Source organism: Temnothorax americanus, unplaced genomic scaffold (genome assembly GCF_048541705.1).
Source record: "Temnothorax americanus isolate GAGA-0224 unplaced genomic scaffold, ASM4854170v1 Scaffold26, whole genome shotgun sequence".
Taxonomy (NCBI): domain Eukaryota; kingdom Metazoa; phylum Arthropoda; class Insecta; order Hymenoptera; family Formicidae; genus Temnothorax; species Temnothorax americanus.
The window spans coordinates 1,805,319-1,819,082 of NW_027509401.1; the positions used below are offsets into that span (position 1 = coordinate 1,805,319).

The 13,764-nt window shown below is 38.0% G+C and overlaps 1 protein-coding gene across 1 annotated transcript in view; it reads right to left on the reverse strand.

Annotated features, from left to right (window-relative positions):
* The window catches only part of LOC143899202 (nephrin), a 213,679-nt gene extending 204,335 nt beyond the window's left edge, over nucleotides 1-9,344 (reverse strand). Inside the window, exon 1 of the mRNA XM_077409282.1 lies at nucleotides 8,830-9,344. The gene's annotated coding sequence lies outside the window, so the exon portion shown is untranslated. The remainder of the gene's footprint in view (nucleotides 1-8,829) is intronic.
* Nucleotides 9,345-13,764: the final 4,420 nt, after the last annotated feature.

A 13,764-nucleotide genomic window follows, 5' to 3' on the forward strand; every position in this document is an offset into this window, starting at 1 on the left:
GTCGCCCTTCGTGATCGAAACCCATGAGAACAGCGATCTTTTCCATCCGACTCGGACGGCCAAATTATATTCAGATAATTTGACTCCCTTCAAATTCCACGTGCGGTCGCGTATACGAAGGATTCCGAAGCGCACCTAGAACGTCCCTAGGACCCGAAGGAGCCGATCTTATCGAAGGTTTTTCTTTGTCGACTTCGCAAGCGTTCCCGAAATCCTCGCGCGCGGTAGAAAGGATTGGATCAGCGATTGGAATTCTGAATCCGGTGAAATCAGTGAGGCGAAAATGCTTGATACGGCAAATTCGAGATCTCGGTTCATGAGAAGTGCGAGAAGAGGGCAGAGAACGACCAGCGCAGGGTGAAGAAAAAAACAACGGACGTTTGCGCGCGGAACGAAATAACGGGCGTTTGTGAGAAGAAAGGAGTCTAACGACAAAAATACGCGTTGACCGTTGTATTTCTCGTTCGATGCCGTTGCTCATGCTTAGTGTCGACGATTTCTTAATGGCCACTGCTTTTCATCATCAAAGTACGCAAAAATGCATACATCGAAAAGAATCGGAAAATTCCGCGTGACAAAGCATTGGATCCAACGGATACATAGGATGCAATTTTCAACACGCGGATTCCGATCGTGATGAATAGGGCTTTTCATGTACTCTGCTTTGTCTCGTTTTCCTCAATGTTCACTTTTCTGATCAATGTTATACGAAAGTAGGAATCATTCAACTATTAAAGCATGATTAGCATGAAATATTAATTCTGATTTTTCATTTAGACTCCAATACTCTTCTGTAGCTGATCACATCGTAATATATATAGATCAAATTACGTGCAACCAGCGAATAATTTGTAAAACTATAAATGTTAAAAAGTAACGTATGCATAAAAAATTATACTTAATCCTTTGTGTGCATACGTTTTTTCGGTGCACACTTTCCCAGTGCACACGTGGGCCTATCATGTTCGACGCTATTTTTCCCTACCTTAAATATTTTTTAAAAATCTGAAAAAATTCACAAAAAAATTTATCAAAAAAAAATCTGTCTACATTGTAGGTAACGATTTTATAATCATTTTGATGAACATCGTTTATTTAATATTTTCTGGCTAGGCGCTTGCAAGTTTTACAGTTACGAGCAGATATCATTTTGGCTCGAATGCCGTTGACCCACGTTTACACATAGAGGATTAAGTAAAAAAAAGTGCAAAAAAAAATTGAAAACAATTCCAAAAATTATTTTCTTAATAATATGTTATGTAGTGCGTATAATTGTAATTAATGAAATGAAAAATATATATCTGTAGATAATGCGTTCAAGTAAATCCCCCCAAAATTATTTAAACATTATAATACAATCATGCAATCCAAGTTCCACATTCATATGAAAAATTCATATTTTACTTTCGCATTTATACATATCTAAAAATATTTCTTCATTTTATGTACATCGCGGATCAAACTAAAACGAGACTATATGAGAAAATAAGCCGAGTTTTCGATATCAAAATATACGACGTTAATTCCGCTTTAAAAGCGAGCTCTCGACAATCAAAAAAAGCTTGGAGACTTTCCGCGCGTCCGTTTCCGCATGTAGCGTCGGATTGTGCAACGAAAAGTTGCATCCAGCAAACATCCTTGTTAGAGAGCGAATTCTTCGGCGTTTCATAAGTCAGTCACGAGCGCGAAACTTAGCAAATCGGACGTATTTATTCTTCGACCAAAGACGGCACCGTTACTCGCCATTAACACGTACGTCGAAATTCTCATAACGCAGGGAACACGAAATAAACTGCGCGTTCTGAAAGGAGTTTGCCGCGACGCGACGGGCGCTTACCACTTCTGTCGTGCCTGTCGAAATTCTCGGAGTTCCGCTTTTAGGCGAAAGTAGAGTGAAACAGCGGATTTACTCCCATCGCATGAGTTTTATTACCGAACCTACGTGACTTCAAAGTCCAGAAATAAGCGATGGACGGTACGAGGGATGACATCGAGTTTTCCGGTCGCAATCCGTATCGAGTTATGATAACGATAACAATAATGGCCTCGCACAAAACCAGACTGATTGGAAAACCTCCCATTCTCTCTACTCTTGGATACATCTCTCTTACTGTGCTTACAGTGCTCTTATTAACTGCGTTAAATATTGTCAACAAAAATACATTTTGCATTTGACCTAGTTTCGAAAATAATACTGCATATCGTTTTCACATATCGTGGGCACTACAAATTCTTGCGCACCCTGAACACGTTTACGATATATCACGTATACACTTCTATATCGCCCGTTTTCATTCTCTTATTCTGCTGACCTTCAGGTCTCGGCACGACTTTGCTTCCTGTAATGGCCATCTTACCCGTGTTTAACCTATATCGAGAGATAAAATCATAACAATTAATTTTCTCGTTAACACTGCGTTAACTCAAAAAGAATGCGTGCATTGTGATATATTATCATAAAAAAGAAGCGAATATATATGCAGTGCAACGAAGCTTCAACGGTCGAATACACACTCGCCACGCTATACGATCCATAGAAATTTTTGCGAACATTACGGGGACGTTCGATCATAACATGCTTGCATGGCCCGAAAAGAACGTAAAGACGCGTATCGCGGGAAGCGAATGGGCAATCGATTACCATAATACGGCGATTCCGGTGCATTCGACAGACATTCCGGTGTATATCGATGGACAGAGCGTGATCTATATAAAGAATCGACTGGATTAATGTATACGATGCACACAAAGCGAAGATTCAATGAGATTTCACGCTATTGCTTTTTCCGAGCTTTACCATTTTTCTTGTTCCGTATAAAATTATTTGGACGCAAAAAAGCATATTACTAAATTGCACAAACGTTCAATCTTCGCAATTGCCCTTTTAATAGTATATTTTTAATCCGCATCGAAATTTCTGCATTGCAGCAAATTTCAGAACAAAAATTCCAATATCATTAACCAAACATTGGCGGTGTGTGACCCAGCAAAACTGGAATTAAATTTACACATTGAATGGTCAAATGTGCTCGCCGGAGCTATCGCGCGGCATAATAATCGCGGCGGAATTCTCACACCGATTCGTGTCCTGTCCGGCGATAACCCCTGCTATAAATTGAGATAGATAGATCCGAAGGCGCGTATCGAAGAATCGTATGGGCGATAGATTATCATAATACGGCGATTCTAGTGCATCCCGCGGCGGGACTCGCCCGCCTAAAACGAAAATTCATATGCGACCATGCGCAATTTAAGCCGCCATAGTATTTTACGTTCACTTATTTGTACTGGTATAACTCCAACAGAAAGACGTCGCTATATGACCGTACGTATTTCCATCTGAACAAGCATTTATTTCGCATACGATCGCTAGTCGCACGGAAGTTAACGGTGATTAAATGATACGCCGCATCGCCGGAATAAAAATGCCGCGATTAGAAATACTAGGTTTGCGAGACCCTACATGAAATTTAACGATATATCTCGCGCGTGCGAAACTGGATTCTCGCGAACCAGTGTTCTCATAAAACGAAGCTATATGGATTCGAACGACTACCGCACAAAAATCTTTAAATATTACGCTTTAACGGCGTAATGTTTAAAGATTAATTAGAGTCGAGAATTCTTGTACAAAAATAATCTCCAAAATTTGTCGAGCTATAAACAAAACGACAAAAATTGATCGGTGATATCGTGTAAACTATACTATGTATATATCTAATATTTATTTGAATTGTACATAGCATTTTGTTCAAAAACTACCTTTTTTTTATTTCGCATCGATAGAAAAATTCTGTTATTGATTCGCACACAATGCTGTAAAACTTCATCACGTATTATATATTGTTGGTTTTCGCGCATCAATTCCTATCCAATATATACATATATGTTTTCCCATAGATATCATTACGCGTAAGATACGAGCTTTCGTGAATAGCCCGGATACGTTACGCGCACTAGTAACATTTCTCATTGTCACGCGGATGTTCTCGGACCATCGAATTCAAGGACCGCTTCACTGTTTTCGCAGCTTTTGCTTCTAACCCTGCCATCATTTCGTATGACTCTCGCTCTATTCTGAATCGGTCGCGATCATTCAAGCGAAACGGTTTTCAAATAATTTCGACGAATCATATTTATCGCAGATATTTCTCAACTCGTAACATTCCGATAATTGACAAAAAATATTTGGAGCGGAAATATTTTTCGTAACTAGACACCTAATATCTGAGAATAATTTAATAGCTAACTATATAAAAAAAATAAGTTAAAAACACACACACAATGATTGATAGAGATTGAAGAAATAAAAGCGACTCGAATTTTATGTAATTTTACATAACAATTAAGCTTATTAATCCTCGGAAGGTCGCGTAAGAAAAAATTTTACCATTTTTGGAAGTCTTTTTTTTATTAAAATTGAATAAATTTTTTTATACTTTATAAATTATGTTAAAGATAAGTCTAAAGATTTATACAATCATAGAAAAAAGTGAAAATTTTTTCTTCATTAACATTTACAAAAAAAATTCTCTGGGATATAGCCTACACTGTTCCTGTTTCAAATTTTGATGCAACCATCCGAGGATTAAGAACTTGATTGGTCCAGTCATTACTAAAATCCAGTAATCCGCTCAAGTGGGCTCATGTAAAGATGCACGGTCCGATCTCGCTGCTTGTGCATGCACTTGGCGCGAGACACCGTGTCTCTTCATTTTAATTGCATATTAGTATATAACATAAAAATCGAGAATTAAATAGAAAATCTATTGCAAAATACTAATAACAATTTCGTAAAAAATCAAATAAAGCGTTAAGACGAAAAGGACGGTTATCCATCCACATAAAATATGCCATAGAATTCTAAGTGTGTCACGACTAACAGGGACATTTCAAAACATCTCTGCACGGAGTGCTGTGGAAAAGAGAGAAGCTCGTTCTCAAGGAATGCGGCTGCGAAACGCATGGAACGTTATGAAATTTTCAAGGGTTTCCGCATTTTATCGGGTCCGATTTCCGCTGGGGAATCGGCGCAGGGAAACGGGGCAGCAAATGCAATTCTTAACGCTATGCGGAAATCGTGTGGTGAAGCTGGAGTATACGACTTCCAGCACGCTTCCTCGACGATCAAGTCGTCGAGCTGACATGCGTCACGGCAGTTAGTGGAAAAATATTCTTGATTCCTTTCTCACGCGTTAGTTACGGAAGATTTTTTTTATTCTCGGTGCGTTCGTCGCAAGAATCAATAATATTACTTACTTGGATTTTCAGAAATATCAAGAAAAAGAGAGATAAAGACTGTATTTCATGTCTCATTAAATCTTTAACTATTAAAATTTTATATTCGTCATTAATGTTGAAATTTATGAGAATAAGAATTTATAGAAGCAATAAATATTAACTTTTTGGAAAATAAACATTTCTAAATAAAATTCTAAATACAACTACTTTAGGTGCTAATTACTATCTACAATTGAACGCTTAAGTGAATTTTCTTCAATGGTACACTTAAAGCATTAAAGAGAGCTCTACTTCACAAAGACTTAATTTATACGAGAAAAGTAAATCCGGTGATGGCCGTAAAAACATTCCCGATAAACAGCCCTTTTGCTAAAGAAGAATTCCTCGCCTTAGTTTCTCCCTCCGTAGTTCGACCCTTGGAACATTCGAGCAGGAATGAAGTAATAAATTACCGGATTCTTTCCAATAACTGCCTGCGCGTCGATAAGAAACGGAATAAAATTCCGCTTGAGAAAGTACGCCGACGAAATTAATATATATCCCCGCGCGCGTATTGATAAATTTTTCTCCGCCGAACTAACTTCGTCGATGACTAATATTTCGAAACTCGTTTGCGCGCAAAAATTTTATGTCATTCGCTTTCCCACAATTTTATTATCGGTATGAAAAGATTAATTCTCTTAACTATTATAAGTATATAGCGCAATCGGATCTACTATAATGCAGCTACTTTATGAAGAATAGAAAAAAAATGAGAAAAAAAAGGTAAAAAATATCACGGTGTTAGTTGACGCTTTAATCGCGATCGAGAAATAGAGCAATATTTCTGGATTGAGAATATCCTTCATTTTCCTTTTTCCCCGTCGCTCGTAAATCGGCGACGTCGCCGTCAGGAAACACGATGTCGTTCGCGAATTAGTTAATGCTTCAATTGAATCGCTATGCAGCCGGGAAAAAAATGACGACAACGACGACGACGACGACGACGACGACGCGACGGTGAAATCAGCGAGACCAATGACGGTTCGCCGATCTTTTCAACGATCCTAGTCTTCAATTACATCATTCCTGCGCTTTCTCTTCTCGATGAATTCCGACACCTCATCTGTCACATTCGCGGACAGTTCTCTCTCGACCAGAAATCTCGTGATCGCTTATTTCATAGGAATCTGCCAAAAACAAAATTTTGAATGCAAATTGCCACAAGCGAGAAGAATGAAAACAATGCACTGCAATTTTCTAGTTTGGAAAAATAGAAAAAAGAAAAATTCAATATATATGTATAATATAGACTAAAATTAGGTTTTAATTTAAACACAATATTAAATTTTAGGATATCATTTTTATCGTAACATAACAGATATAAGATTAAATGCATTTTATTGTCTCAAAGTGAGCAGAGAAATGTTTCAAAGAAACTATTTTCATCTTCTTGTCTTTATCTTTGTATGATGAAAATCATATAGAGCATAATTTGCATCCGGATTATATTAAAATTTTATTAATTACGCGTGGAGAGATTTATTCCGGATCAGAAAGAGATATATGCATTATAGATGCATTAGCTTATCGTGCGTACATTCTAATTATGCTATAAATACTATATGCAACACAATAACCCAATCGTAGTTCAATTATCGACAGTAATAGCAAATATTTACACCCAATGGAAACACGACAGTTTCCCCTTTTAATCAACGTAGATTACGTGCAGAGAGTTTAGAAACTACAGTCTGGCAAAGTTTTGTCAGTAAATTCGTCCAGTATACCGCGCCTCTTTTTCTGCCCATTCGATCGAGTCTATCATAAATAATTCTGTTAATTATTATGTAAGAAAAATATCCAAAACAAAAATCACAGAAAAAAAGCTGTTTTGTAAAGTATTAATTTATTTATTTCAAAGAAACACGAAGAAAATACTCTATTTGTACTTGTCTTCTACTTTAATAAATATTTTCTTAAATAATATTATAATGTCAAGATATCTTGGTACATATATAAGAGCTACTTTAATGAAGGCACCTGGCAGTTATTTTATATATTAAGTTTCTCATTTAATGTTAAATTAAAATTCACACAATTTAAAGTATCAATTAAAAAAATTGTTCGTACTTGTTAAGTACGACGTACGATTTAATAAGTTGAAATTTATGATATTATCAATCTTTTCTGTTTCGTTTTTTTCAAAGACGTCAAAATTGCTTACCGTCTTTCATTTTCACAAGATAAAAAACGGCAATTCCCCACTCCGATGTCACAGACGAAAATTGCGATTTCCTCGTTCGAGAAAATGCCTTCCACCCGATTTCGCGCAAGAAGTGCATCAAATATAGCGTAGCGCGTAATGCGCACGAGATGAATCCGCGCATCGGAAGATTTTCTTTCTTCGTGAAATAAGTAATTCCAGAGTAGGTAAAGAAGGAGGAAAAAGGGCAAAAAGGAACAATTGTTTGATAAGCAGTACGACATGTCGTTCGTTCATTGTCGCTATCAAATAAAGCAGTACACTGTGTATTAAATCGAGGATTACGGCGAGTATCATGAGAATGAAGTTTTGCGCGAGTGAGCGCGCGCGTAAACGCATTTACGTGAATTTTGAGGAGTTAAATTGCTCGGAAAATGAGTAATCTCGCGAATAATGGAGAACGCCGGAAGTAGAAAGGGGCGAGAAGTGCAGCGGTAGCGTACAAACATTGTACTGACTCGAGTTTAATCAGAAGGAGCCAAATGAGCTTCGGGTCAGCCCTCGCGGCAGCCCGACAACGGGGTCGCGTCTCTCTCCTCGTAAGGATAAGGAGCAATGTGCGGGATACCGTATCCTACCGATCCGCATCGGCCAAACCAGGTCGGAGGAGGGCTGAGCAAGGGAGCCATCGAGCAACTTTGAAAGTTTGGAAATTACGGTCGACTTGCCTATATGTAGCTTGCACTGGTCTCAATTGATAATTAAAAAAAATGGAGCAAAACTTTCTTCGCGTTATATCCCGATCGATCATCGTCGCGAACATGTCCATCCCATAGATTGAATTTTATATAACAACTAACGAAAGGGAAAAAAATGGTTTATCCTCCTTCCTCGCATACTGAGAAATTGTCGTAATATACTTTATAAAAGTTTAAAATGCAATATCAAAAAAGTGGCGACACCGGCTGATATTTGTCACGACATGTGTTTTCTTACAAAACTATTCCAAGATCTTATTGATTTATTTAAAATATTCATAATTTTATTATTTTTAATTCGTAATTAAAAATTACGAAAGTAAATTAAATTATGATTAAAGCTATAAAAAAATTTCGAGAAAAACAAAAATCAAGTTTTATATATATATATATATATATATATATATATATATATAAAATTCAAAATATAAATAAATAAAAATTTAATTAATATTTTAATTTTAATTCGTGGTAAATTATGAATAGAATTATTTCCTGAATTCCGACATGAAATGTAGATAGTCTAAAGTATTACATAGGCTCTAGGTTCATAACTTTTGCTTACATGTGTGCCGATCGGTCATTTATTATCCGTCCTAACGATCAATCTCGCAAATAATAAATAAAATGAAATATTGCGCTTACCCCTCGTTGCTCCATCGCCACCCGATGACTATACTCGAGTCTCCCCTTTCTCCCATCATGCTTCTTCATTGTTGCTTCTCGGTGACACTCACGCAACATTCACACACTCGCGAAATTATATTCAATTAAAAATAGAAACTTTGAAACGCGCTCGTGATAGTAATTACGGGAAGAAAACGCGATCGCTTTTTACGAATAGATCAACGCGATTGATATACCGCGTAACTCGACGCGCGGATTACTTCACGCGGAAGCCTGCCAGAGGACGCGAACGAGACAACTTCATCCCGGTCGACGAGAAGACACGAAGACAGGTTACGGCGTAGCAAGTAGCAACCGCGATTCACATCAATCGTGCACGTTAATTAACGCGTAACGACGATCGCCCGATATCTCATTCGATGCTCCGGAGACATTATTCGATACTAGCGGTACTAATTTGCCCGAACGAGTCGCTTAGACGTGTAAAATCGGCGAAAAACGCGGAGCGATCTTACTCCGATAAGTAACTGATGGCGACGCGAGACGCGAGCGAGAGACCGATTGCAAGATGGCGGGGCGCGGGGCGCGTGGCGCTTGGTGGGAGGCTTGTGGCGCGATGCGCGGGGCGCGGGACGCTCAGCCGAACGTATATACATTATTGCGATCTACAGATTATGCAAGGGCTCTGTTTTTCGAGAACCATTAGCGTTCAAATGTATATGTATGTATAACGTTTATAATTATAAATTTTCCATTAAGAAATCATTGTTACGCGATACAAATAGCTACAAATATTCAAAATATAATGCGGGATTAATTGCTTCAAATATGAATTTGAATTGTTCGTAAACGGAGTTAACTTCAACCGAACGGCGCCGTTTTGCCATTAATGCGTTTTTGAGACGCGATAATACTTTTATAATCAATTTATATTTCGGAAGAGGGAATTAAAGAAAGATAATCGACGAATCTCACGTCTTTTACTTTTAGATTATTATTATTATTATTTAGATTATTCGCGATACAATAGGCAACGATACTTTTTCACGGAGCTGCTTAGATGATCTCGACGTCGTTAATAAGAGCGTTTACAACGCGTCAGTCGGAAACGCCTGTGCACGCCTACGTAGAACGTTAGTAGAGAATCTAGACATAGACAGCACTTCCGGCAAACAACGGAGCGGCAACTCAGTAACGCGAAGCGACTTTGCAACAATACATTCGGCTTAATCGGGCAGAACAGCGCGTTCCGCATAGGGACCCGTGTATATCCAACAGCGAGCTTAACTGCACCGTTCGTGCACGTCGAATGTACCACTCGGCTCGGTTAGGTTCGCGGTCTTTCTTCTTCCAGAAGGAGAGTCGCGATTCTACCACACAATAAATACGGCACGATATAATTGAACGATGTAGGAATCTTCCGCTTTTCAGGATTTGTATGGGATTGAAACATCTCTCACATCCACTGATTCGTATAAATTGCCAGGATGTCTTTATTTCAATATTACTACCTAAATCTGAATAGTCACCGATGCGTCAGTCTAAAGTATGCCACTCCAGTGACTTTTCACTAATTCGGATTTACAATTAGAGAGTATAGAGTTTCGCGAGGCGCTCGACAATTAATTCACGTCAACTAGCGTGAATTTAATTGAAAGAATGAAGAATAAATGAGACAGGATGAGTTTAGACGCATCTTGCACAACCGGCACAACGATTGCGAGATCGAACGGAAATTCTGGTTCGATCCTCTAGCAGTCTAGCTTCCTACATGACACAGGATCCACAACGAGTCATTATCAAACAATGGAACAGCGAAGGGAAGAGGAAGCGATTTGAAAGGCGCGACGTGCATTAGGGAGAGACAGCTCTTGTTCGCGAGATTTCGATTACTATAGATTTACCGAATGTTCCATTCTAGAGAGATTCTAATGCCTAGCTTTCAACTGGGGGTTACCCTATTCCCGAATTCCCGTGAGATCCAATTCGATCACTGTTTAGCTATAGAACGCAGAAACCTGGGCAGTATGGTGTATTCTCTCAAGCCTTAACTGAAACTGAGTGAAAGTCTCAAAAGCTTGTAATTTTCAGAAATATCCGAAAATTCTTTAGATTTAGAATTAGAAACGACAATGTGCCGAAATGTCATAATCCCGAAATCTTAGAAATGAGACAATGTCTCGAAAAGTTATACCGTTCAATCGTATATATACTTTCACGACTGCCGTTAAATTAACCGTAACGATAAAAATCATACAGTTTCACGATCGACATTATATAAATTGACAAATATTAAGTGGTATTAAATCGGCGATTTTTACGACAGTGAACAAACAATATAAATTTACCTTATATCTTGACAGAACATATTTATTCCATATAATTTTATATAATTTTAACAAAAAATGACTCGGATTTTGACATAGTCCCGGAGTCGGCGCGCAACAAAAATACAAAAATCCATGAAATCAGCTTAAAAAAAACATTATAAACGAAAAAGAAGGCTAAAACTATTTTGTATTGTTTTTCTATCATTTTTCTACGTATCATTTATTGCCGAAGTATACAATATATACGATAAGTGTTTAATGAAAATAGAAAGTCGCTCGGCGCACGTTTCGTTAAGATCTTGCGCGCTCTCTCGTCCTGGTAATCGGAACTGTAAAATTGCTAGTATTAATAATGACTAATTCCAATAGGACAAATTTCAAACTAACGAGTGCTTGTTGAATCGTCTTTCTTCATTTGCAGTTGCCGAGATATACCTATGAGCGTTTAACGAAAATAAAAAATCGTTTGGCGCCCGAATTCTGAAAATTTTGCACGCTTTCTCGTCTTAATAAACGAAAATAAATAATTGCCGATAATAAAAGTGAGCAATTCTGACAGAGTAGAACATGATCTAAAAAGTGCTGTTTAAAAATCATCTTTCTGTCTTTTACGATTGCCGAGATATAAGCGTTTAATGAAAATGATGAATGCGGCGAGGCGCGCGATTCTTTTGGCCAGCTCGCGCTTTATTGCTTTAATAAACGAAAGTACATAATTGCGAGTAATACACGTGAGCAATACCAATAGGGCAAAGTACGAAGTACAAAGTCTTTTTTAAATCATCTTTCTATCATTTATGGTTGCCGAGATATAAGCGTTTTATGAAAGTCAGAAATCATTTTACGCCCGATATTTACGGCACGCGCGTACTTTATCACGTTAAATAAACGAAAGGACGGAATTGTCAGTAACAAAATCGAGATATTTCAATAGCGCAGATTATAAACTAAACGATCCTTTTTGAATCATCTCTATATCTTGGGTAGTTACCCAGATATTTGCGATAAACGACAGGGAAGACTATTTTTCCTCGCGCCAAGCCAGCGACACATGGCCTTGACCTACTTTCGACGAGCAGCTGTACACATTATCGATTTACTTTCTAAATTGGCCTTGACCTAGATCGCCGAGTCTGGGAATGCCGGCGCGCGCCGCGGCGTACACGGCAACGTCTATCGTAAATATTTTGGTGTTTTTGCTAACTGATTTTTAAAGGTATATTTTAAGTAGCGAGTGGAAGGCCTGCTTCCCTCTCTAAGTAGCGTTGCTTAAGGCCATAGCACGTAACAAAGTTTTAGTTTTAATCGTAAGGCCGTAAGAAAATAGACCACGCACACTCGATTGTTCTTCAAGCGCGAGGAGAATAATCGACTGCGCGTGGTCTATTTTCTTACGGCCTTAGATTGTGACTAAAACTTTGTTACGTGCAATGGCCTTTACGCTGTCACAGCTTTCTCCCTAATGTGAGATGTATTATTATTAATAATATTGCAATCACATTAGCGCTAATTACAATATTTCACGTCGTTTTTGAATAATGTTTATATCTGTGGTGGTTGCTGAGATATAAGCGTTTAATGAAAATAAAAAATCGCTTGGCGCTCGAATCCTTAAGATTTTGCGCGCTTTCTCGTCTCAATAAACGGAAATAAATAATTGCCAATAATAAAAGTGAGCACAATTCTAATAGAATAGAACACGATCTAAAAAGTGATTTTTGAATCATCTTTCTGTCTTTTACGATTGTTTTAAAACGTTATTGAATAAAAAATAACTACAATAGATACGTTTCCTAAATCAGCATACAAATTTTAAAGAATTCTTAAAAAATGACGCTATGTTAACGTTGTTATGTGCCCTTTAACATAGGGCATGATCTCTCGAACAAGATTAGACGATAAATAGTCTCAGAATATTGTTGCATAATGCTAAGCCAACGAGAAAAAGGAGCTACGAATACCGTCGCTCGTGCTCGGCAGGAAGACGGTCCGAAATGCGACGAACGACACGGGATTAATCTCAAGAAATACATTCATCTTATTATTGTTATCTGTCATCCTTTAATGTGAGGCATGCTCTCTCGAACAAGATTGAACGATAAAGAGTTGTAAAATGCTTTTGCATAATGCATAGCCAACGATTAATAAATTCTTATATATCTCAGCAACCACCACAGATATAAACATCATTCAAAAACGACATAAAATATTGTAATTAGCGCTAATATGCGATTGCAATATCATTTATAAACGACGCTGCTTTGGAAGCAGGCCACTCGCTACTTAAAATAAACCTGTAAAAATCATTTAGCAAAAACACCAAAATATTTACGATAGACGTTGCCGGTTACCGTGCACGCTGTGCGCCGGCATTCCTGGACTCGGCGATCTAGGTCAAGGACAATCTAGCATCCAGGTCGATGTGCAGCTCGTAACAAAAGTGTCCCGTCGCCCGCCGCTCAAGTAGGTCAAGGCCATGTGTCGCTGGCTTGGCACGAGAAAGTTTATCATTTATCGCAAATATCTGGGCGGCCATCGAAGATATAGAGATGATTAAAAAAGAACTGTTTAGTTTATACTCTGCGCTATTGGAATATCTCGATTTTGTTATTAACACGTACGT